Source organism: Tenrec ecaudatus, chromosome 13, assembly GCF_050624435.1.
Source record: "Tenrec ecaudatus isolate mTenEca1 chromosome 13, mTenEca1.hap1, whole genome shotgun sequence".
Taxonomy (NCBI): Eukaryota; Metazoa; Chordata; class Mammalia; order Afrosoricida; family Tenrecidae; genus Tenrec; species Tenrec ecaudatus.
The window spans coordinates 80,103,457-80,130,819 of record NC_134542.1 but is presented as its reverse complement, the minus strand read 5'-3'; the positions used below and the strand labels follow the sequence as shown (position 1 = coordinate 80,130,819).

At 41.2% G+C, this 27,363-nt stretch overlaps 1 protein-coding gene and 1 pseudogene across 9 annotated transcripts in view; one reads left to right on the top strand and one right to left on the bottom strand.

The window, feature by feature from the left end:
- Positions 1 to 27,363, bottom strand: part of BAZ2B (bromodomain adjacent to zinc finger domain 2B) — a 388,953-nt gene that overhangs the window by 255,390 nt on the left and 106,200 nt on the right. The window lies entirely within an intron of this gene.
- Positions 11,029 to 12,233, top strand: LOC142423832 (tRNA N6-adenosine threonylcarbamoyltransferase pseudogene; annotated as a pseudogene).

The following is a 27,363-nucleotide window of genomic DNA, read 5'->3' as shown; positions in this document are numbered from 1 at the left end:
TTTTGGGGGGGAATGAGCACAAAAATATGGGTCTCTTCCAGTTGCTTAGTCAGCTAGAAGTCTTACAAATTTCTTGGCCTATGTGGAAGTTCCATAATTTCATGTCAACTTGATAAGTCTAGGAGTGGGTTAACTTGTCAATCAGGTCACAGCCTGATGATGACTCCTTGTGGGCCTGGTCTTCAAGAGGATTCTGGGAACCTCCTTTCTTTCTCCATAGCGGTAGGCCACATTTCTCTTTTCTCTCGCTGCCTTTATCTTCCTGTGGACAAGCCATGTGGAGTTGCACTGAAGACCTGAGTGAGCCATGCTGTGGAGTTCTGTGGAGACAACTCTGTGATGCTTCTACTGCCACTGGATCCACAAGAACTTTCACCTTCTGGCCTGTGATCTTCCTGCATTCAGCATCATTACATGTTCTGCATGAGTCTAAAGAGGAATTTACGGACTAGTATCAGGCATACTGGCTAATATCACACTCATGGACTTGATGTGAATTGGTATACACAATTGCTCTTTGATATAAAGCTCTCTTTTTTGGGATTTGTTTCTCTAGTCAACCCAGTATAACATAGTCTAGACAAGTAAGTGCTTCCTTCCAGCATTGCATCCATTTGTTGAAACAAACCTAATAAACTCAAAGAATCAAGTTCACATTCCTTATAGCCATATGAGGAATAGTGAAAACTAAACACTCAAATTTTCCATCATTAGGATTGATTAGGCAAATTAGAGTGCATTCAGAAAACGGAATATTCTGTCACCATTTAAAGAAGATATAGGTTAATGTTTTGAGAAAATAAGGTATTCATAATAGTTGAGTGGAAAAAAGGTTTAATACAGAATGCATAGTAAGATATGTGTGCATAGAAAAAGTATAATCACTTATAGCAAATAAAATCTCCATGTTATAATATTTCTGTATTATCTGAATTATTTTTTAACAGAGAATAAGATTGTCAAATTTTGAAAAAGGGGTGGTGGTGTTAACTGATAAAATCACAAAAGGAGGGAAATGTCAATATGACAATTTCTACAGAAAAATAATGTAAGAAAACTGAAGAATTAGCTGCGAGTAGTGAACATGCCCATGGGTGGTACAAACCGCACATTCCGTTGCTAACCAAAGGTTGCAAGTTTCAGTCCCCCGAGAGGTATTTCAGAAGAAAGTCCTGGTGATCTCTTGTTCCCAAGCGCCTACCCCACCTCCAAAACCAGCCAGCGAGTACCCTCGAGAACACAATTCTACACACAGGGTCCCTAGGAGTCCGAACTGACTTGATGGCATCTGGTCTAATCATCACAGATGCTCTTGAGAACACTCTCACTGTTCCAGAGCATTAGAAAAGACCGCCAGCAAGCGAGTGCAATAGTCACAACTACTTTCAAGTCTACCTTTATCTCCCCCCCAATTCCTCCAAATCAACTAAACCATTGTAATCTCCAGTAAGATTTTAAGTTTCAACACTGTTCTATCCTCCTGGATCACACAGGAAGTCTAGCCATCTTTTCCACGTGCTATAGTCTAAATGGATTGCTCCTTTTCTCTATAGTCTTACATTAATTTGTATGTGTATTTGAAGGCAATGTTTATTATTTGTATTTTTATAGGTACAAATATATTATTTTTATTTACCTATCATAATTTATCTATGTCTTACAGCATCCAGCATGCTAAATAGAATTCCTCGTAGCACAGTAGACTGAGAATTGGGCTGCAAAAGGTGAGTAGTTCAAAACCAGCAGCCACTCAGTAAGAGAAACATGAAGCTGCCTACTTCTGTAGAGAGTTACAGTCTCAGAAACCCACAAGGGCAGGTCTACCCTATCTTATAGTGTCGCTATGAGTCAGAATTAACTCGATGGCAGTGAGGTTTTTAACATACGACATAGTCCATATCAAGCACAGTTATTTTACTCTATTTCTCGGGATTCTTAAGCATAGAGCAGACACCTGGCTGCCTGCCTCTCACTTTGGAATTAGTCAGAAGAACTCTACGAATGAATACCTTTCCATCTCTCTTTGAAAATTTAATGAAAAGGTTTAAAAATTAAATTTCAAAGCAACTAGACAAGGAATGACCAGGTCTTTCCACACTTTCTGTGTCTATTACAGCACATTTCTGCACATGGGTAATCAGTTTCCGTGGGTTGGTTGAAGGCATTTCAGTATTTTGCTAAGAATCCAACCAATAGTGTCCATAACTTGGCATGGAGTTAAAAAACAAACACCAAAAACCACAAATGAGCGCTTATCTGGAATGTGATATCGAGACGCTGCCACCGGCTACTCTTGAAAGTTGAGAATAAACAACAGAAAGTCATCAGACTTAAATTTGATTTATTAAGACTTACTCTGGACTATGATTTTGATAAAATACCTGAACCAGCAGTAAAGAACTTGATGAAAAAGTTGTGAACAGGCTCCCAGAGGGTAATGATAAAAAAGCCTTCCTTCCTGAAGCCTGCCAGAACCAACAGAACTCTCAATAGTTTCATCCAGCTATAAAGCTTCATAGTTTTTGTCATTGATTAAGTAATTGATTAATCTTAATTAAGACACATTTCTACTATTTATCATTTCTATCCTGTACTGTTATGTCTTTGACCAAACAGTATCTTGGTTCAGATTCTAAAATTCTACATGCTGTGATTTGATGCAATACTATTCCAACTTTTCACTCGCATTGGTAAATTAAGCATGAAAATCTGGAAGCCAATTGTACTCAAAAGAATACCCCTCCAAGTTTTCATCTGCTGTTCTTACTAGCTGTGAATCAAAAGACTGATCGCCGTGTAAGGTAAAAAACGTGTGGTACAAAATACATTGACAATGAAAAAACCCATCAGTTACAGGGGTTGAAATTAAAATGGCAAATAAACCAAAATGAATGTAATATAAGAAGCATTCATTAAGTTTATTATATATTCTAAGGAACCACAGAGTTATGTGTTAAGGATATAAAGGTTGATAGCTTACAGAACTTGTTAAGAGTGCTACTTTGAATAATTTATAAATTATCAAGGGTTCATGAGGAAAAATGAACTGATACCAAGGGCTCAAGTAGAAAGAAAATGTTTTGAAAATGATGATGGGAACATATGAACAAATGTGCTTGACACAATGTAGGATGGATTGTGTTAAGAGCTGTAAGACTCCCCCAATAAAATAACTTTAAAAAAAAAGAATGTTACTTTGTGTTTGCAGTGAAATGTTCATTTGGCAGAAAGAAGCAAACACGTGTCCTAAATGCCCCAGATGAATACCCACAACTGCTGCTCAAGGTTGAACCACAGCATTTGTACAAATTAATTAATTATGTGTCTACAGTTCCTGGCTTAGATCTCTCACTTAGAAAATTCTAAGTCAAAACAATTTTGACAAACTAGAACCTGGAATAAAAGCTCAAAAGTCTCACAAAATGTAATTCTAAAACCTCAAATGTATTTCATTAAAACCTGTAGAGTGAAAGAGGGTGAGTGGGTTGGAAAGAGGGAACCGATTACAAGGATCTACATGTGACCTCCTCCCTGGGGAACGGACAACAGAAAAAGGGTGAAGGGAGACTTCGGACAGGGCAAGATATGACAAAATAATAATTTATAAATTATCAAGGGCTCATGAGGGAGGAGGGAGCGGGGAGGGAGGGGAAAAAGAGAGGACTTGATGCAAAGGGCTTAATTGGAGAGCAAATGCTTTGAAAATGATAAGGGCAAAGAATGTACAGATGTGCTTTACACAATTGATGCATGTATGGATTGTGATAAGAGTTGTATGAGCCCCTAATAAAATGTTTTAAAATGTTTTTAATTAAATCAACATTTATCAATATCCCAAGTTTAAAAACTAACCTGTAAAACTATTTGAGGATAATAAAAGAGTAAATATTTGGGACCTTAAAAAAAAACAAACCTGTAGAGTGGCACTAATGTGCAACTAAGTTTATAAAAAGTTTTCAAAAGATAAGAATCTTAATATGAATGACTATAAAGCCTCCCAAAATACCCATGTAGTCAGATCTGGGAGAAGAGTCCCCAAGTGTGCCCACAGCAGTTGCTTTCAGAGCACACATACATTAGACAACACAGCGATGAATTCTACAAACAGCCTAAACTCTATGGCAAATATCTACACACATTCTTATTTTTCCTTTCAGATTTATAAATTTAGTACATTTTTGAAAAATGAATACCTCTCTAAATATAATTACCAACAACACAAATTAGTTCCATGGAAAACATCTGGAAGTTCACCTAAACCCAGCTAGCCTTATTGAGTGTGTCCTATGGACCATCTGAGCTTGACTCCTAGGCTCCTCACACACTTTCCCCATTGTAAGTAGCTTATCCTTGTCTCGGTTTCCTCAGCTCTAAAGTGCAATGAATTCTTGTGCCGTTTGAGGATATAAGGCCATTATAGACAAAAGATGCTAACAGATAATGCACATGATGAAAGTGACTATGGATGGATGTACGTATATTCTATTCAACCTTAGTAATAGTCAAATAAATGCACGTTTGAACAATTTAAAAAATCATTATGCATCTACCAAAAGTTAAAAACCAAAAACAAACAAGGGAAAAACACAACAAAGTCCCTAACATTGAATAAGGTGTGCAGGTTAAAAACAACTAAAAATTTTACTATCTTTCAGTCAATTCTGACTCACAGTGACCTTGTGGTTAGCAGGTCAATGGGTAACCGCTAAGCCACCAGGGCTCCCTAAGGTGCGCAGGTAAAAGTATTCTCATATAGCCCGAGAGAGAGTGTGCGTGCATACGAGGCAATTGAAGATGCCATGGCTTGGTGCAGGCACACCTTAGTCCCCATGGTGACATCTTTGCTTTTTGAACTTTAATAAAAATTTCACAGAATATTTGTCTAGGGCAAAGGGTGGTCCTTCAAGTTCTTAACTGCTGCTTCCATGGGCAATGGTTATGGAACCAACTACAATGAAATCCCTAAAAACTTCAATATAGTCTCCATTTATCATTATGCTGCTTATTGGCCCAGTTGCAAGGGCTTATGTATTTTTTTATGTTGGGATGTAGTCTATGTGGCAGGCTGGTCCTTGACCTTCATGAGCAAGGGCTTTAAGTCCTCTTTGCTTTTATCAAGTAAGGCAAGTACTTTAAGTATTTTTTGCTTTCATCAAGTAAGGTTATGGTAACTACATATTGGGGTTGTGAGTCTTCCTACAGGCTATATTCTTCTTCATATAGACCATCTCCTGGGTTTATCTGCTCAGCATATACACTGAATAAGGGTGTATATATTTACAGAGAGATGTCTGTAGCAGAGCAATTCTTACCCTATTAAACATGTACACCTCTAAGTGGTAGGATTTTGATGATTTACTTTCTATAAACCTTTTCTGTGAAAATTACATTTCTACATGTATTATCTTTATAATCATAATTTTAAAAATAATTTCTTCAGATAAATTATTTTTTTTATTTCAGAATTAAAAGACTAATTAAATGGTAATTCCAAGGCCAATGTTGTCACTAAATAAAATGACTGTGCAGAGAAAAAGGTACTTTGAATGTACCTAAAGATTAGAAGGACTCAATAGCCCAGAGAAAGGCCAGTTATGACAATATTTCCTTCTTTAAGTTCAAGGATCATTTGTTGGCCTTTAGGAGTGTTTCTCAGTCCAGTTTGTTGGGGCACCACACCCTGGTCCCAAAGTACACCTTCAGCATTCCCTGGGGACCTTGCCGCTCCATCCCTTGCTGTTCTGTTGCATCCCTTAGTGTTTTGCCTCGGTGTGGCGGGATCCGATTGGGTGCAATTCCCGTACTGTGTCTCCGGTGTTGTCCTCTGTAGAGCTATGGGTCAGTGAGGGGCATCATGTCTCATAGTGGGGCTGGCGGGGCTGGCCATATGGTCCTCTCTGTGGACTGGCTGCTCTAATTGGGAACATCGTCCTGAAGGCCTGGTGCTCCACTCTCTCCTCCTCCCCCTTCATCTGCACCCGTGTGCTCCAATCAGATATGTCCCTCTCCCAGAGCTGCAGATTCAATGCCATCTTTTGAAATAAATTATTCTGTGGGGAGGGGCAAGTGTCCACTTAGTAGTTGGGATTGGGGCCAGTGCCCCAGACCTCTCTACTGGTTCCCTACTCCACGCCGGCATTTTGCATTCCCATCTTGGAGCACTGGGTTGAAGTCTGGTCCCTCTTTCCCTGTGGGGATATAAACAATACCCTCCCCTTTGGTGGGTTAGTACCCTGTGCCCCCACTATCCATTTCCTTTTTTTTTTTACTTTCCCCACTTCCTTTTTAGTTGTCTACCATGTGTATCCATGTATTTTGATCTGGTGAAAATATTTCTAATTTAAAATGCATCTAGAATTAATCTTCAATATTGACTCGACTTGTCTACACCACAATAAATAAAGTCCTTGACGGTGAAAGAGAAAGGCAAAAGAAATCACTTAATACATGACTAGGCACATTCGGAATGAATACTGCTTTCCTGGCGACTCTTCAATGTAAATTAGAGCAAAGGGCGGATTCATTTACATCAGACAGTTTAAGTGAAGTTAGGAAAACTGCATCACAGGGGTTGAAACCACACTTGGGTTAACGTGTCACTACCCGCAGAGAGTTCGCGTGCTGATAAGAAGAAACCCTAAGACATACATATCTGAAGAAGCCTTCCGTACTATAAAATGCTGTCTTCCCTTTTAAGAAAATCTGTTTCATTTTCTTACTTGAATTTTTTTAGTACTAAATAAAAATTAAATTCAAAACAGAAAGCAACACAGTAGAAATGGAACAAGAAACAACAAACTGTTAGGTTATGGTTCCAATTTTCTACTAACTCAGTCTCAATTTCCTTATAAGTAAAATAAAAAAGATTGACTAGATCTCCAAATATGTTTAATGGAGCATTAGCGATATGACATGCAATTTGAAAAAATTACATGCTCCAGGAAAAAAGTTTCCATGATGAAATAAGTTCAGGAATTCCTGCATACCAATTACCTTCTTTAGAAATTCATAATGCATTGTACTAAAGAAGCACTATAGAAAATACTGAGTTCTAGAGCCTACTGTTTCACAAAATTATAAACAAAATAAGCAGATAAAAATAAAATTATTAATAATTATGCATCACTCTGTAATCTTCACTCAGAAGATATTTTATATAATGGCATGGTATATATGTGTGACACAAGTTACAAATGATTCTTAAAAATATACATATTAAAAATAAATAAATATATACATACATATCAAACTACAGAATAATGTCATCAAAAGAACTACAGGTTGGGCCTTGGGTTCAAGTGTCGGCCACTGGAGATCTCCTCACAAAGGGGCTTAGGAGAGGAGATGGGTCAGTCAGGGTGCGATGTAGTACCAATGAAGAACACAGCTTTCCCCTAGATCCTGGATGCTTCCTCCCCCCAACTACCATGATCTGAATTCTACCTTGCAGGACTGGATAGGGCAGAGGTTGTACACTGGTGCATATGAGGGTTGGAGGCACAGGGAATCCAGGGTGGATGATACCTTCAGGACCAAGGGTGTGGGGGCGATGCTGGGAGAGTGGAGGGTGAGAGGGTTGGAAAGGGGGAACTGATTACAAGGATCCACATGTGACCTCCTCCCTGGGAGATGGATGGCAGAGAAGGGGGGGGAGGAAGACTTCAGATAGGGCAAGATATGACAAAATAACAATCTATAAATTATCAAGGGCTCATGAGGGAGGGAGGAGCGGGGAGGGAAGGGAAAAAAAGAGGACCTGATGCAAAGGGCTTGGGTGGAGAGCAGATGCTTTGAAAATGATTAGGGCAAGGAATGTACGGATGTGCTTTATACAATTGATGTATGTATATGTATGGATTGTGATAAGAGTTGTATGAGCCCTGAATAAAATGTAAAAAAAACAAGAAAATGATTAGGGCAAGGAATGTATGGATGTGCTTTATACAATTGATGTATGGATTGTGATAAGAGTTGTATGAGCCCCTAATAAAATGTTAAAAAAAAAAGAACTACAGGTGTGTGTGCAGTTTTATACATATAAAAAGGTGAGAAAATGCACAGCTAACTTTTTAAGACTGATTCTTGTATTACTCCATAAGTTGATTTCATTTTTAGTAAGATTTTTCATAACACTGTAGACAAGGGAAAATATAAATGCAATAGGGAAGCTCACACTAGGTAATCATTTCATAACAGAAACATACTGGCTTCTGCATATATGAGATGACATGCATTTTTCAACATGTTATGAATTAAACTTTTTAAAACAATAATTTTATTGGGAGCTCTTACACCTCTTATCACAATCCATACAGACTTCTTAACATACTCACTGTGGCCTTACCTACAAAAATACAAATTATAAAAACCGTTATGCCCACTCTAGCAAATAGCTGGGTAAATGATGAATATTCAACTTAAGAGAATTTTCACTTTATCTATTTTATGAATTGCCTATGTTTTATTTTGGAAGTAAAATTAAGCAATAATAATAGTAATCACGGCAAATACTAGCACTGAACAAAAATATTTAAGTGCATAAATGGAAAAATTCAATTGTGTAATTGTATTATGATTATACTTATGTACAATGACAAGTACACTATTTAAGGTATTGAACACAAGTAATGAAAACCATGTGTCAGGCAACGTGCTATACACTGAAGAAATAATGCTAAGAGGTCATTACACTTGCCTTTCAAAAAGTTTAGAACCGAGTGGAATAAAGACAAGCAAATCAACTATTATAGTACAAGGTTATTCAATTATTCCACAAAAAGATATTCGGCACCTACTAGGTGTCCAGAGGTATCTATTTTTAAACAGCAACAAAACCAAACTCACTGCCATCAAGTCAACACTGACAATATGGCAAGAGTTTCAGTGACAGTACAAAGTCAGAGTAGAACCGCCCCTGCAGGTTCCCAGAACTCTCTCTGAGACGGTAACTCTCTATGGAAGTAGGAAGCCTCATCTTTCTCCCAGGGAGGGGCTGGTGGTTTCAAACTGCTGACAGTGAGTTGGGCAGCCAGCCAAATGAGGAACCACTACACCAACACCAAAAAAAAAAAAACCAAACAACTTTTCTCTTTTTCATGGGAGGAGATAAAGAATAAACACAGAAAATAAACATAAATATATAGCACATTGGAAAGTGATGTGTTACAGGGGAAAACTAACAGAGAGAGGAATAGAAAATAGTGGGTGGAGGGACTGCAATTTTGCTTAGGGTGTCGAAATAAAGACAGTCTGAAGACATGAAAATAAGCCATCAGGCTATTTGAAGTGTTATACATCTAAATACAAATGTCCTAAGGTAAGAGTGACACTGATGTGTATATGGCTGGCACTGGTGCTGTAATTAAGCAATTGGCTACTAACCAAGGGTCTGAATTGAACAGAATTCTCACACCCAGCCAACAAGTAGAGTCAGCGGTTCAAACCCACTGGTTATTCTGAAGCAGAAAAATGTGGCAGTCCGTTTCTGTGCAGATGATAGCCTTGGAAATGTTATGGGGTGGTTCTGCTGTGTCCTAGGGTCACAATGAGTCAGAAGCAACTAGATGGAGGATCTGGTTTTGCTTTTGCTTTTGGTTATAGCTGTCTAGCACAGCATGAAGTAGAACTGTCATAAGAAATGGATTGAGAGGGCTAAGAGGCTAGCTAACGGCCTTGTGACTTGCTTTTCTTTCCTTTGTATTGTTGCTTTGAAGGAGCCCTGGTGGTGTAGTATGTTACACATTGGACTGTGAACCACAAGGTCAGCAGTTTGAACTCACCAGCCACTCCTCGAAGAAGGATGAGGCTTTCTACTCTCGTAGAAATTTACAGTCTCGGACACCCCACAGGGAAGTTCTACTTTGTGCTAAAGGTTGGAATTAACTTAATGACAGGTGTGTTGTCTTAATTAGTAGTCTCTACTTGATCTCCAGGTTCTAATATCCATTGCAATGGCTGCTCACAACTCAGAAACAATATTCATGCTTAAAGGGTATCCTAAGGAAGTTAACATGTACTGCCAGTGAGAAATGCTCAGTATAGAGCTGTTTATCAGGACATGTGATTAAGCACTTTCAGGTCAGCAAATCAATGCCCACAGGGCATTGGACTCCACTGTAAGCCTCAACCCAAAGGCATTCTGCCAAACTCCAGGGGTCAGCAAACCCAGTTCCCTGAATTAAGTGCCCAGAGGCACCATACCCTGGTAAGCTTCAGCCAAAGGCCTGTGGCTACACTTCAGTGGGTCAGCCAGTCCAGCTCCCCCAATTAAAAGCCCAGAGCTACCCCACTCCACAAGCCAGCCTCTACTACAAGAGTCCTCACTCGGGTCTACTTGTTCCATGACTTGGGAAGTCCACCACTCAGTTCCAGGCACTGGCTCCTGCTTCTGAGGCTGCTCCTCTTATGTTGTAACTATCTGCTGGATCCAGGAGGTTCACTGGGCCGGAATCTTGGGGCCAGAGGATGAGCTCCACTCCTGGCTCTTGCTGGTCATAAGATGCCTCCCTCTTTAGCGTCTCGGACAGTTCACTTTAGAGGCAGCAGGCTGTTGGCACTGCAGGGTCACAATCAATCACAGGCGAACCTAATCAGCATCTTCTTGCGAGGTCCATGCAGGGAAAGGCTGCTTGGTGGGAGTTAGAAACTTTGGCTAGAAGAGTCACATTAAATAATTCACTGCCCCTGCAGCAGTGACTTTGTTTTGTTTGGTTATTGCTTTGTGCCAACTTGTTCAAAACCCCTAGAGGACAAAGAAAAATTCCCAGGGCTGTAATCTTCACAGAAGCCACTGCCTTCTCCTGTGGAGCAGCTGGTGGGCTCCAATAACTCATCTTTTGGTTACCAGCCAAATACCCTCTGCGCCACCATGGCTCTTTGGTTTATTCTAAGGATGTCAAAATCCTACCTGAGACAGCTTCAAGCGTTCATTGAAAAACAATCAGGGGGCTGTTCCCGGCGGGTTGCTGCCTGGCAGCCCGGGGCTCCACCTCTTCCTTTTCGCCCCGGAATCGGGTGGAACACACGCCCAGTGACGTCTCGCACAGGTTCCCGGAGCCCTGCCGGCGTTTTCCTTCAGACGCCATGCCCGCGGTGCTGGGCTTCGAAGGCATCGCCAACAAGATCGGCGTGGGAGTGGTGCGGGATGGGACTGTGCTGGCCAACCCGCGGCGGACTTACGTCACGCCTCCCGGCACAGGATTCCAACCAGGTGATACTGCCAGGCACCACCGAGCGGTTATCCTAGACCTGTTGGAAGAGGCACTAACAGAGGCTGGATTAACCTCCCAGGATATTGATTGTGTTGCCTTCACCAAAGGTCCTGGCATGGGTGCCCCACTGGCTTCTGTGGCTGTCGTTGCCCGTACTGTGGCCCAGCTATGGAATAAGCCGTTGGTGGCAGTGAACCACTGTATAGGACACATTGAGATGGGCCGCCTCATCACTGGAGCCACCAGCCCGACTGTGCTCTATGTCAGCGGAGGAAATACTCAGGTGATCGCCTACTCAGAACATCGCTACCGCATCTTTGGGGAGACCATCGATATTGCTGTGGGTAATTGCCTGGACCGCTTTGCTCGAGTACTAAAGATTTCCAATGACCCAAGTCCAGGCTACAACATTGAACAGATGGCAAAGCGAGGCAAGAAGCTAGTGGAGCTGCCATACACTGTAAAGGGGATGGATGTGTCCTTCTCAGGGATCCTGTCTTTCATTGAGGAGGCAGCCCAGCGTATGCTGGGCACAGGCGAGTGTACTCCTGAGGACCTCTGTTTCTCCCTGCAGGAAACGGTGTTTGCAATGCTGGTAGAGATCACAGAGCGAGCCATGGCGCACTGTGGGTCCCAAGAGGCCCTCATCGTGGGAGGCGTGGGGTGTAATATAAGGCTTCAGGAGATGATGGAAACAATGTGTCAGGAACGGGGAGCCCGCCTCTTTGCCACAGATGAGAGATTCTGCATGGACAATGGAGCCATGATAGCCCAGGCTGGCTGGGAGATGTTCCAGGCCGGACACAGGACCCCACTTAGTGATTCTGGGATCACCCAAAGGTATCGGACGGATGAAGTAGAAGTGACCTGGAGGGACTAACAAGATTGACGTGAACGATCAGAATAGATAGTTCTCTTTGTGGGACCCAAGGGCCTTGATTGTTACCTGGACGTGGAAATCATAGACTCTTCTCTCCCTTCCTTCAAACACCGAGATGACTCAGCAATAAAGTATTTTGGGTTTTGTAAAAAAAAAAAAGAAAAGAAAAGAAAAACAATCAACTCTTTTCATTCTTTATTTCTGTGAACTTTTTTCAAGCTCCCTCAAATGGTTTTAACACTGGAAAGATGTGATCTAGCTTAAGTTTTAGTCGGTTTGCTTTGGACACTGTGTTGAGAACAGTCTTGGGAGCAAGAGTAGAAAACCATTTAGTCAGTTAATCCAAATAATCCAAGGAAGGGATTACCATTACCCAAGCCACGGAGTGCTAGAGGTGATGAAGAGAGAGCAGTTGAGTCTATTTTGGGAGAGTCGACAAAACCTGCTGACGACTGAATGTAGGAATATGAAAGAGAGGAGTTAAGGGTGAACTTTGCTTGGTATGAAAAACAAGAATGAGTGGCCATTAAATAACCTGGGGAAGAATGTGGGAGTAGATCTTAAGAAAGAAAAGGTTTGATAGTCAACATATTAAATTTGAGAGGCTTACTAGTCACATAGGTGGAGACCTCAACAGGCAATTGGCTATGAGTCTGCAGTCAAGAAAAATGTCTGGCTTACAAACGTCTTCCTTTATGAAACACAACCATGAAAATTTTAGAGTTACTAGCATTTAGATTTGAGCCTTGGTATTATAAGGGTTGTACATTAGTCAGCTGAATGTTAAGGTCAGCAGTTTGGAGCCACCAGCTGCTTGGTGGGAGAAAGATGAGGCTTTGTAAAGAGTTACAGTCGAGAACCCAAAGGGGCAGATCTAGCCTGTCCTATGGGGTTGCTATGAGTCTATATTTGGTTTCTGAATCATGTAGACACGATCTGCATCCAGGAGATTGAATTCTTTCACCTAGAAAGTAACTGACAGGAGTCCTGGAGGCATGGTGGTTACTTGTTGGGGCTGCTAACAGCAAGGTCAGCAGTTAGAAATCACCAGACCCTCTCCCTGGGAGAAAGACAGCGCTTTCTACTCCCTTAGAGAGTGAGTGTCTCAGAAACCCCCGGGGACAGTTCTACCCTGTTCTGTCAGGTCTCTATGAGCCAGCATCGACTTGACAACGGTGCGTTTGGTGAGGGGGTGACTGCAGTGAAAGATGCTGTCCAGGGGCGGAGGCATGGAGCATCGGTGGGAGGAGGATGAGTCAGTAAAGAACGGGAAACCAAAATACTGAAAGGAAAATCATAACATGATGGCTGTGAAGTCAGAGGAAAAAGAATGTTTATGGCTGTTAGAGTTATTAGTTGTGTCAACTGCTATGAGTTCTGGCCAAAAAGATGAGACCTGAGAGTCCTTCCTTGGACAGGATCATTGAACCTCACAGAGGTCAATAAGGACCTTGACCAAAAATCTCAGTGGAGTTGATATGAAGTAAAAGCATGAGTGAAGTACAGTCCGGAAGGAATGGTAAAAGGAATTGGAGCAAAGACAATCTTGTTAAAAGAAAAGGAGAAAACTGGGACAGTAGGGAGGCAAGACAAAAGGTTGAGAGAGCTTGATTTCTTGTACCTCTTTGATATGTTGACGGCAGTAACATGAGAAAGGGAGAGGCATGCAAAGAGCAATAATAAGTGAATGTAGGAAGACTGGGAAAGACGGGGTTTTCTACTGCTGTAGCGTCGCACCGCAGAGACCCACTGACCAGCTCTACCCTGCCCTGGGCGGTAGCCACGCGTTGGAATCGGCGGCAGTAAGTTTGGTTTTTGAATAGGAAGCTAGATAGGATGATCGAATAGAACTGCAGGTTTTGTTAGAAGTGATGCAAAGAGCATGCCAGACTGAGGCTTTTCATGCCCGTAGAAAACAGAGGGTGCAGCCCAAACAGGCTGGATGCTCGCAGCAGGCAGCCGACATTCAAGGGGCCACGGGTTTTTTCCCACTACTTCATTGGCACAGTCATATGTGTGCATAAGCCCGCTAATACTAGTGATATTTGATACTGCAATTGTATCATTTAATTAAGAACTATATAAACGAATAAAATGAGTTCAACTAAAGGTTAGCTCTCTGGAAATTACATGCTTATGGCTAAAGTTGATAAAAGTGAGATATGGCTAAAAAAATTTACTGTAAAATGAGATGCATGTCATACAACAATAAAATACAGGCTGGAAACTACATAATAGTTTACAAGGATTCTACACACAGGCAGCTTTGCTAAGTGCCTAGTTTTCACTCCACTTGAGAGTATTTGAAATAAAACTTCTGGATTGGAGGTGTCGAGTCCACCCACATCATTATGCACAGTCAGAGAATGCATCTCAAGTACAACTGGCTGCTCATCCCACACCCACAAAAATATCTAAGTACGGGAAATGAGTTTTGTTACTAAATAATATAAAAATTATTTTGTATCACTTCTAACAAAACCTGCAGTTCTATTCGATCATCCCATCTAGCTTCCTATACCACAGGTGAGTGGTACCCCAGCGAGGTGAAGCATCTCGCTGCCCCCCAACCCCTGAGGTAACGGGATGATCTCACGGGTGATTGCCGTTTCTCCACTGTTCAAAGTCTCACTGACACTGCAGGGCTTTGAATGCTTGTTTACTCACATCTAATCAATCAGGGCCATCCTATGACGTGTATCTGTGAATAAGCCTTTTAAAGACCGTGTGCGAAGGATGTGCCATGAATGGATGTCATCTGGTCAAGCCTGACTAACAAAAGCAGGAAATCTCATGAAGCCTGACATAGAGTTAATAGCAAAGTGGGTTCAAGATGCATGGGAAGACATTCCAGAAGACATGGCGTGACGTGCCTTCCAGAAATGTAGTATTAGTAATGCTATGGATGGCAGTGAAGACTGCGCTTTGTATGAAAATGACAGCAATGATGGTGATGACGGCGATCTCAGTGAGGACAGCGTCTACGATGACCTCACACCAGCTGAAGCTCTGCATTGGGATACGGATGATGATGAGGAATCCAATTTTGAAGGATTTTAACTCTTTACATTTTAGCTTGGTTGCTGATTGAGCTCAGGGAATAGTACTCTTAAGGTATCATTGTAGAACCTTATTGTTTTTGTTGAACCTATTTTCCACTTACTGTGCTGCTTTACTAATGTTAAATGACTTGTCATTTTATTTATGTTTTTTTCTTTTAAATAAATATTTAAATATATTACCCCACTGATGTCTCAATTTTTAGTAATTTTACTTTCATTTGTTTTGATTGTTGAAACTCACCAATAGCTTCCACATTATCCACCCTAGGCTTATACTCGAGTCAATCAGTTTTTCTGGTTTCCCAGGTAATAATTAGGTACCTCGGCTTATACTCAGGTTGGCTTTTATTCGAGTATATATGGTACTTTCCTCCTTAAACTATCTTTTATTGGTACTAAGACTTATCTAATAAAATCAATTATCTATTTTCCATGCACTAATTGTATACTTTTAACATACCTTCTAGTACTTTTACTGTCCTGTAGGGTCACTATGATTAAAAATCAACTCAACGGTGGTGGGTGGGTCATCAGCTATCCTATTAGAAGGTGTATCAGGTGTGAACTGCTTGTACCTAACTGCTTACTTTAAAATAATCTTTACAGCATCATTGACCTAAACAAATGATTTTTCCCTGTGCATGCCTGTTATGCCATATTTTTGACACAGTCACCTTCATGTCACTCACTAAGCTCATAAACTTGGTATTCAAGTATGAGTAAGACAGATTTAATACTCAGAACTTAATTATGTTAATAAGACATGGTATGCAGGTAAAGGTGAAACTCATTTTACAATAAGTGTTAGCATTTCAGCTTAAACATTAAAATTTCACATTAAACCTAAAATGCCTTTGCCATTTAATTGGTAATTTATCGATTGCCTTTTGTATTAAGACCAAGAGGAAGTCATTTAAATACTGCTTGGTTAAAAATGAGAAAAGGTGTGTGTCATGATTGCATCCTTTCCCCATGCTATTCACTCCACAGGAGGAGAGACTAATTTAAGTCGCTGGACGGTATGAAGAGAAGTGTGGCATCAGGAATGGAGAATAATTAGCAACCTGCGGTATGCAGATAACAAGGGCTTGCTTTCTGACAGTGAAGCGGACTTGAAGCAACCACTGGTGTTGATCAAAGACCACAACCTTCAGTATGGACTTTTGCTGTTATTGTTAGGTGTCATCATGTTGGTTTCGACGCCTAGAGACCCTATGTACAATCCTGTGTACAAAACACGGCATCCTCCTCCTCGTAAATGTTGGTATGCATGATCCTTCTGTTGCAGCCACTAGGTCAATCCATCTTGTGGAGAGTCTTCTGCCTCTTTTTCATGAGTCTTCTACTTTACCAACACGGTGGGGTCCTTTCCCAGGGACTGGGCGCTCTTGATTACCTGCCCAAAGTACGGATTACACCTCAACATAAACAAAGTAAAAATACTAACAAGTGATCCAAGGAGCAACATCACAACAAATAGAGATAAGACTGGAGTTTTCAAGGATTTTGTTTTGCTTGGATTGCCAACTGACATCCATGGACACAGCAGCCAAGAAATCATCAAATGATTTTGTGGTAGTTACATAATTTCATGTCAACTTGATAAATAGAGTGTAGGGGTGAAGTCTTGTCTGTCAATCATGTCACAGCCTTGATGATGTCTACCTGTGGGTATGGCCTTCTCATAAGCAAGAACCTGGGATAATCGCTGAAGACAAAATGGGTGCATAAGCAAATGTGGTGAAGAAACTGATGGTGCCTGGCTATCAAAAGACACAGCATCTGGGGTCTTAAAGCTTGAAGTGAAACAAGCAGCCAGCTGGCAGAGAAGCAATAAGCCCAAATGAAAGCAGCACACCAGACTGTGTGATAACGAGGTGTCCACGGGCCTGGGTAACAGCATCAGAAGACTCAAAACAAACAAACAAACAAACAAACAGAAAAGCATACTTTTGAGGATGAAGGGGGTCAGAGCAGAGGCCCAAAAGCCATCTGTAGACAATGGGATATCCCCTTACAGAAGCGTCACAAGGAAGGGATGAGTCAACCAGGGCGCAGTAAAACACCATGAAACACACAATACTCCTCTGGTTCCTTGAGGCTTCCTCACCCCCAACTATCATGACCCCAGTACTGCCTTTCACTGTGGGCTAGACCGGAGCATGTGCACAGGTACAGATAAGAGAGAAGTGCCCACAACACAGAGAGTCCAGGAACAGGAATGGGAGTAGTAATACCAGAAGGGCAGGGGGATGGTGGGGAGAAGAGGAGAGGAAGGGGGAACCGGTCACAATGATCAACACATAACCACCACCACCCTCCCAGGGGGATGAACAACAGAAACCATGGGGGGAAGGGAGATAGCAGTCGGTGTAAGATATGAAAATAATAATAATTTATAATTTATCAAAGGGTCACGAGGATAGGGGTGAGAGAAGGAAAAAATGATAGCAACATATGTACAAATATGCTTGATACAACTGATGTGTGGACTGTTAAAAGAGCTCTAAGAGCCCCCAGTAAAATGATCTTTTAATTTAAAAAGAAAGAAAGAAAAGGAAGGCCCTGGGCACCTCCGACCCCTCTCTCTGCCTTCACCTTCCTGTTGAAGAGTCACACTGGGAACTTCCAGGGCCCTGTGATGCCGCCACTGCCATTGGATCCACAAGACTCAGAAGCCACTGGCCTGGGATGCTCCTGCATTCTACATCATTGCATATGGCTGTGCGAGTTTGAAGAGGGACTTATGGACTAGCATTGGACCTATGGACTTGCTCTGGACTGGGCTGGCATGTTTGCTTAATATATTATTACTTCTTATTATGAAGCTCACTCTTACACATATATATGAGTATCACTGGGTTTGTTTCTCTAGTCAACCTGCCATAACATATATTTGTATTGCTTTGGGCAAATCTGCTGCAAAAGATCTCTTTGACATGGGAAAAAGCATCGATGATACTTTGAGATTCAAAGTGCATCTAAACCAACCATGCTATGTTCAACCCCCTTGCATGCATGCGGGAGCTAGAAGATAACGGAGCTGAGCCCTTGAAATGACGGTGCTGGTAAAGAACACGGAATTTACCAGGGGCTCCGAGAAGAACAAACAGATCTGTTTTGGAAGAAGTACAGTCAGAATGCTCCTTAGAAAGGAATGGTGAGACTTGGTCTCGTGTACTTTGGACATGTTACCAGAAGTCCCTGGAGAAGGACATTGTGGTAGTTACATAAGCTGGTGTCCATTTGAGGATTCAGAGTGAAGGGTGGATTGACAGTGAAGCTGTCAATCAGGTCTCAGCTTGATGACCTCATTTGGAGGTCATAGCTCACTGAAGGCAGAACAAAAGCTCACCCCTGAGACGCTCTACTGATAAGACACATGGTGCTATGCGGAAGTAGCCTGTGCTCTGGGAGCTGGAGGAGCCACGTGGAGACCCCTGCCAGTGAAAAGATGCTACTACCGCCACTGGGTCCAAAAGACTTGCCACCCACTAGCTTGTGACCTTCTTTCATTTGGTGTCCTTGCATGTGTTGCGCGAGTCTGAAGAGGACTTTATAGACTGGTATCAGACATATGGGCTATTATCGGACTTAGGGACTTGATCGGGACTGGGCTGGGATGCTTTCTCAATATTCAGCTTCTCTTGTATATAAAGCTCTTTCTTACACACATATGAATAACTATGGATTTGTTTCTCTAGTCAACCCAGACTGACACAGACATCATGCTCAGTAATGTAACAGGTCAGTCCAAAGGAGGAAGACCCTCAATGAGAGAGTTGGCCACCGTGAAGGCAACATTGGACACAAAGAAAACAATTAATTGTGAGTGTGGCACAGGACCCGGAGCATCTCGTTCTGTTATACATCAGGTTGCTGATGTGAAGGCATTTAACAAGAACAGTAACAATACATTGTAGTTAGAATTTTACACCTGCCAGTAGAAAAATTAAAATATAAGAGGATTTCAAGTCTAAAAGTTACTTATCACTATCACTTGAAAATACTGCTTTCTTCTTGTGTCTCACAAAATTTTGTTAGGAAGGTGCCTATGACATATATATATATACATCTGAGCAAAAAAATCATGACACCTAATTCTACATACAACTCAGAATTTCACTTGCAAATTACCACTTCAGCTTTCTACCATGTAAAAGTATTATAACTAACCTTCAGCGGAACCAGTTATCAGTTTCTTTTTAAAAAAAAAATAAGCAAAACAATTCATTACTTTTTGGTTCTGTATCCAAATGTTACTGGTGTGAAATTAGCTGGTCTTCTGAACATTCAAAAATGTAATCAAGTATCACTAAAGGACAACTTAAAGTACAATGGAATTTTTGAATTACACTTTCTACTTTAGCCTGCATAATCCAAACCTAGATGGATTCAGACCCATTGAAATGCTACAGAAGAGGGCAGACCTGTTCCACAGGGTTTCCAACTGCCACCTCTTTCTCCTAGGGACACTCGTGCTTTCAAAGAGCCAAATTTTGGTGCACAGCTGAGCACGGTTACCATTTGTACCATTCTGGGACTCCTTCAAAATAAAAAAGCTTAAAAAGAGAATCCTGCAAAGAATCCCATAGATTGAACAAAATAATAATAATACTAAAATCACCCCAAATCTCCACAAAAGTGGCAAGTGGATATTTTTGCTCCTAGATATCAGCTACGTTATTAGAAAAACAATGATCCAAGACATGCTTAACAATTCCGAGTCCAATGACCAAAAGGTCAGCATGAACCCAACGACAAAATTCAGAGGGTTAGGAGAGGAATGGAAACAGGAAACCGAGAAGCAGGATACTTGATAGAACACTGAGGGGACTGGAATGGATGAATTAAAAAAAAGTGTAACAATTGTTGAATGTAAAACTATGACTGGCTCTTTAAACCATCCCCTAATAAATATTACAAAGTTAAATAAAGAAAAGCTAATGAAATTTTTTATTTTTTTTAAAGAAGGGTTCCTATCATTTTGCAGGAGAAAAATAAAACTAAAGCAAGAGTTTGATAGGACGCAAACTACAGGTGGAGAGTTAACATGCTCATTAATTTCAGTTGCTGGCAGCCTTGCCAGTTCCATAGTCCACTTCTGTTCCTATGGCAACAAAGGCAGGATCAGGAAAATAGAAGCAAATGCTTTACGGTAACAGCTAAGTAGAGAGTGTCAAGTGTTGAGCTGCACATGTAGCCATTTGATTTTAAGAAAATAATCTAAAATGCAAAAAGGAAGAAGGAAAACCACACTTGAGACAACCTTAAAGACACTCAAAAGAAGAATCCTATCCTTGCAGTACTTTTTTTTCCCTTCACTGGCTTCATTAAAAGCATTTCAATTTTACCTACAACTTTTCAAAGATTTTTATTCTACTCATACCATAAGTGGCCAAAAAGCAAAACAAAACAAACCCAGAAATCAACAAGTGCCCAGATTCCCTTTCCTAGCATGACTCACATGCTGGATTTAAGGCTTTTAAATATTGTACTGCAGTTAGTTATCGTAATTAGGACTTCATTTTAGTTAACAATAGTATAATTAATATCATTGGTATTATATGCAAGTAAAGACATGCTGAAGATAACTAAAAAACAAACAAACAAGATGGCAACAGTAACACATTACCAGGGAGCTTCCAGAGATTCAAGCCAGATTCAGAAGACGTGAACACAGCATTTCACTGCTGGTGTTAGTGACCTTGGCTGAAAGCAAAGGATAGCAAATATATATATATATATATATATATATATATATATATATATATATATATATATATATATTTAACTGTGTTTAGACTGTGCAATGGATTCAACTGTGTGAGTAACAAATGATAGATAAATAACATTACTTCGTTGTGTTCATACAGAACCTGTACAAAGACTAAGAAGCAATCGTTTAAACAGAACAAGGAGATAGTTTTAAATCAGGAAAGGTGTACATCAGAGTTGTATCTTTTTACCATGTTTATTCCGTCTGTATGCTAAGCCAATAATCCTCAAAACTGGACTCCATGAAGAAGTACCGGGCATCAGGACTGGAAGACAGCTCATTAAAACAACCTGTGATATGCAGATAACACCGTATTTGCTGAGTTGAAGAAGACTTAAAGCATTTACTGATGAAACTCAAAAACTACAGCTTTCACTTCAACATAAAGAAAACAAAAATCCTCACAACTGGGCCAATAAGGAATAAGAACAAAGATTTCATTTCATTTGGAGCTACAAGCAAGCCTCATAGAAGCAGCCATCAAATCCAATGACACAGGACACTCGGCAAATCTGAGCCAAAGGGTCTCTTTTAGAGTGTTCAAAAGCGGAAATGCCACACTGAAGACTCCGGTTTGCTGACCCATGTCACGGCATCTGCAGTGGCCTCACGTGTGCGGGAAAGCTAGGGAATAAGGAAGGAAGACTGCAGGAGCGATGGCCTCCAATTCCAGTACTGAAGAGCACTGACTGTCCACGGATGGACAGGGAAAACCTGTCGAATGGGTCTTGGAAGAAATACAGCCAGAATGATCCTTAGAAAGGGGGCTGGAGCATTGGATATGTTATCAGGAAGACTAGTCCCTGCAAAAAGACACCGTGCTTGGTCGCGGGTCAGAGGGAAAGAGAAAGACCCGCAGTGAAAGGGGCACTGGGATGCTTCAAGAGCTCCAACATCACGATACTGAAGACTGCACAAAACCCAGAAAGGCGTCCTTCTTTCACAGGCTAGTGCTTACCCGTGGGCTGCGATTCACATGTATGGCAGTTCAAAACCACTGCCAGCGATGTAGGACAAAGACGGGCTTTCTATTCCAGTACACCAACAGTTAAGGTCTTGGAAACCCACAGGGGTTACTGTGAGTCAGCAATGACTCTGATGCCAGTGAGTTTGGTTTGGCTTGGTTTGTACGCAGGGTCAACCGGAGTCAGGACCAACACAATGGCACCACCAATGAACGGTAACACCATTCATGAGAACACGAGCGGACCTTACACACACACGCACACATGAGACCAATGAATCCACATAACTCGTCTGTCTGGAATGGAAATTTCTTGAGCTTTCTAGTAATTCTAGGGCCCTATGAAGTCTGTACGCACCTCATTATCGACTTTATTAGATTCTTCAAACAGCTTATTTTGTGTCAAGTTATAATGTTAAAAAAAATTTCTTCTTTCACAACAGCCTCACCCAAAAATCATGATAATGTTTCAAAAACGATGCTTTCATCAACAGTATGAATGACCCCAGTCTCGGAGACCACGCCCAACAATCTAACTTGGTGTTCCTGGCCTTCATGTCCTCTACCAGGCTTAGTCTGTGTGACTAATAGGATGTGGCTGAATGGTGGGATGTTGTTTCTGAGACAGAGAACAATGCAGCTTCAGGTGTGGTAATACTGAGCAGCCCTGTTGTTTGCTACTTTAAAAGGTATACAAAGGATGTGTACGTGGCTATAGAAGGTTGTGCTGTGTGTGTTCATCAGCTCTGATAAAATGCTCAAATGCTGCCGAGTACAAATCCCTCTCAATAATCTACCCCAGGGGTTCTCTCTGAAATTAATGACTTTGCTTAAAAGTTATAGCAATATGAATAATTGAGGCAATGAGGGTCTTCAGTAAGGTCTGGGGTAGGGGGGATAGTGGAATTTTTCCACAAACTTTTTGAAGCTCCTTGTATTAGGTGCAAGGGTAACAAAAATATATGTAACTGGGATATATATATTTATTTAAAAAACAAATAGTTGTGTCCTAAAGGAGGGGTTCTTGGGCTTTGGGTCTCCCGACCCACTTATCCATGTGAGACTTCAGAAGTAAGAACTTCGGAAGGCTTTGACTTATGTGGGATATAACTCAATAACTTGATTGTATTGGAAATTAAAACAGAAATTTGTAGTATAATTATGGATTCATTTGAGGATAGCTATGATGAATATATTACATATGAATGTGAGTAACATCTTAGTATTACTAAAAAAAATAGTGGGACCTTCCAGATACTCTTGGGAAGAACCATTGGCCTAACCACCTTAACCCAACAAGCCCTAGCTTGCAAAGCTAAAGTTTAGGGGCAGAGAAGGCCCATAAAGACACATGGATCACAGAGCTTGGGACTCGGGTTCACACAGCAGACAGAACATCAAGAGCTCGTGGTTAAAAGAAACATACCTTGTGACCTTATCACTGTAATTTTTCTCAACCTGTCATTAGGGTTGAAAAGGACCTGATTTGCAGGTGATGCTCAAATCTGACTAAGCAGACACAAATAAGCCCTGACTCACCAAACAATTCTCATAAACCACGGAATCACAGAGGGACTCCTCCCGAGCTCATCACCCTGGTGTGCTGTGCTCTGTAGAAGGGAATTGTTGAAATCACCGGTGGACTCACAAATAGGACCTGTGACCCCAAAGCAAAGATTTCAACAGATTCAGAGAAAAAAATCCTAGAAGAAAACATACCCAAACTATCCATCTGTTGGCTAGTTTGCCTTGCCTTTTCCCCCTATATACTAGCAGGGGGCGGGGGCAGGTTTCAAAATATTTGTGGGAAAATTGAATTAAAGGATAATTGACTCCTTTCAACAAACTTTTAGGAGCCCCCTGGATTAAACCCATCAGCATCTAAATCTTGAGCACAAAACAAAAAACGACATGGGAAATCAAAAACACTAGTGGTGTAGGGCGTTAGGCATTGGCTCAGCAGTTCAAAACCACCATCCTCTCCTCAGGAGAAAGATGAGGCTTTCCATTCCTGTAAAGATTCAGTCTTGGAAACTCACAGGTGCAATTCTACTCTTTTCTGCAGGGACACCATGAAGCAGCATCAACTCCATGGCAGTTTTTGTTTGAGAGGTAATGGAGGTGGTCAACAAGGACTAAATTGGTCATGTAGTTGATAAAATCCTGTCTTAAGACCTGCCTTTTAAAAAATGCTCAATAAAGTAAAAATAGATACATGCTTAAAAAATACTGTAAGGAGGATCCTGGGTGGTTTACACTTAAGTTGGTAATCAAAAGGTTGGAGGTTCAAACCAACCCAACAACAGAGATGAAACAGGCCTGGTGATCTGCTTCCATAATGATTAAGGTAAAGAAAGTCCCAGGGAGCAGTTCTACTCTGCAACACCTGGGGTCTCCCAAGTTACCAACCAACAAAAGAAAACCAGCAGCAAAAATACGAGGGGGTACCCCCAAAACAGAATTGCACTGGGCGGAGCGGAACTTTTATAGTACACATTTTTCCCCGCTAGGCGAGCACTGACCAACACAATCTGAGTTAGTGTACCCAGTGGCGTTTATGAGTGGTTTTCTGATTTCAAAAAAGGAGAAATGTCAATTGATGACAAAACTTGTTCTGAACAAGTCTGTCAACTTCCCAAATGGACAAAAATGCTGACTGGTGGTGCATTTGGAGTTCATTCCACCAGGTCGGGCTGTTAATCGAGCTTTCTATTTAGAGGGTCTGAAAAGATTGCATAACAGTGAGTGACAAAACCTGATTGGTGGCAGACAGGGGACTGGTTTTGCCACCAAAACAATGCACCTGCTCACGCAGCCATCTGTGTGTGCCAGTTTTTGGCAAAAAACAGCATGCCTGTCTTGCTCCACACACCTTACTCACCTGACCTTGCTCTGTACGACATCTTTGGCTTCCACAAATGCAGAGGGACTTGAAAGGACAGAGATTTGATGACTAGAAGAGGTGAAGAAAAAAAGCGAAGGAGGTGCTGTCAGCCTTCCAAACAGAGGGGTTGGAAAAATGTTTCCAAAAATGGAGTCACAAATTTGAAAAAATGTATGAAGTGTAATGGAGAGTACTTTGAAGGTGATGAGGTTGTTTTGTTAAAAAAAAAATTAAATACATAGCTTGGGCGTAGAAGAGGTGGAATTCCAGTTTTTTCGGTACCCCTAGTACATAGAAAAGATAAAGAACCCAGAGCCAACATGATAAACAGTGGTGAAGGATAAAACAGGAAAGATAAGCATGCACACCGTTAAACTGTACAAGTCCTACTTCATTGTGTTTTATTCTTCAGACCAAAGAATAAAATTAAGTTGCTTGAGAGTGAGGAAACAAAATGGTCTTTATTTTCATAACATACAATTCTCTATCTGTAATACCCTAGAGAAGCCACTGGAAAAGCAAGCATGACAGATTCACGGCAGCATCATTTCAAACAGCAAAAAATAAATCAATTATACCTACATTTCCAACCATAACCCTAACCCTAGCCCACAGACCTAGATATAGGGCACAAGGGGAAAATCAAATAACCCTGTGGGAAGTTAGTCACAGGGCTGGGATGATTTACCAGAAATAATTCCCCAGCACGATATAAGAAAATTTACAAGGTTTTACCAGGGCAAAAACGAGAAGTGACAACGGCAGACAAGAAACATCATGCACAAATACTCTGGGATCTGTAAAAAATTTGGTATGTCTGTCATGTGTTTAAAATATGCTGACTCTTATGCCTTAGTGATTTTTAGAAACCGGTATTTGACAGTGGGTTCTCCTGGGTGCAGGTGAGTAGATTCCACCTCATAATGACACCACAGGGTGGAGCAGAACTGCCCGAGAGGGTTTGCTAGGGAGCCCTGGTGTGCTGTTAGGTAAGCACTGCTCTGCTGGCCACCAGGTCAGCAGTCTGGGAGAACGATGAGGCTCTCTGCTCCCATAAAGACATAGCAGCGGTTTCATCCTAGCCAAGACAGATCTCTATGAAAACAAGCGAGCTGGGGGTGGGGGAATGTTCATCTATGTACAGCGCGACAGTAAAGGAGTAAATGATTTTTGAAACACGAATTTAAGTGAAACTCATCATGAGACTATAAGGTGTATTAGAAAGAATAAGTACTGATCAGTGGTTACTCATAGCAATCTCTCATTCTCATGCTTATTGTCTGAAAATAGTCATCTGATGTCAGTGCAACTATATCATATTCTGATCACATTAAACATATTTGAACATAAGAAAATACCATCTCTGAACCTACTCAAGGCAGCATAACCTCATTCCTTTAAATCATGTCCCTCATATTTACCCACCTGTCCGTTACCCACATTGCTGTTAGCCTAGTCACTGCCACCCAACACTGGAATTTCTGCAATAAACTACAATTCATTCTTGTAATATCTCCTGCTTTGTATACATTCAACAGATTTCTTCCAAGTTCTCTAAAACACTTTTCTACTATGTCACCCTTCTGCTTAAAAATCTACTAATGGACCTGAAGTCCCTTTCCTAACTTCTTCTCCATTTCCAAACAACTATTAGGTAGATAGGTTTCCCTCCTCCCCGGCCCTCGCCGGCTACCTGCTCTAGTTGCTGTTTTAAGCTCAAGTCTCTCCTTGCTTTACAGCAATTTCAAACCTTTTTTATTCCACATCACTGCCCCTCCCCTCTCATTACATTTTGGAAATAGAATACTGAAAGTTGATAGGTAAACTAACCTGAACCATGGTGCCCTCTTTCATAATAGTAGAGGTTTAGCATGTGGGGGAGGAAGATGAGGTCGAGAGTTTGGGAAAGCCACAGGGCAGTTCTACTCTGTCCTACAGAATCGCTACGAGGCTGCACAATAAAGGTGGGTTTACTGGGGTTTTTAATCCTGTGAGAGGGAGGGCTGGAGAGGAGTAGGTTCTATGGCCTTCATGCTGCGTTTAAGCAAACTGAACATTATTTATGACATGGTCCCACACTGGACTCCTACAGATTGTTTCTCAGCGAATCCAACACAGCATCACTGCCAGCATAACCAGAGATGACACTTATGCCATTGTGTGTGTGTAGACACAATTTTTAATAAATGTTTAAATAAAGCACAATAGCAAACGCACAATAGTGTAAGATGCTTACGTCATGAGAGCTATGCAGGAAGCTAGCACCTGACAGAACAGTGAATTCGTGAATACCACCTGGAACATGAGTCCATTGAGTGCATGGTATTTAACCTGATTTTCCTTCCAACGTCCATTTCTCTCCTATTAGTAATAACTGAATTTCCATGAGTTAAAAATCATATAGGATGAGATTTTACCATATGGGCACTGTTTCTCCCTAAATAAACTATTATGAACTCCTTAAAACCATATAAACTAAGTGAAACAAAAAGCCACTGCCATCTGAGTTGATTCCAAATCAAAGCACCCCTGAATATGGTTCCCAAAACTCAGTCTCCCCACGGGGAGGCTGGTGGGGTTGAAC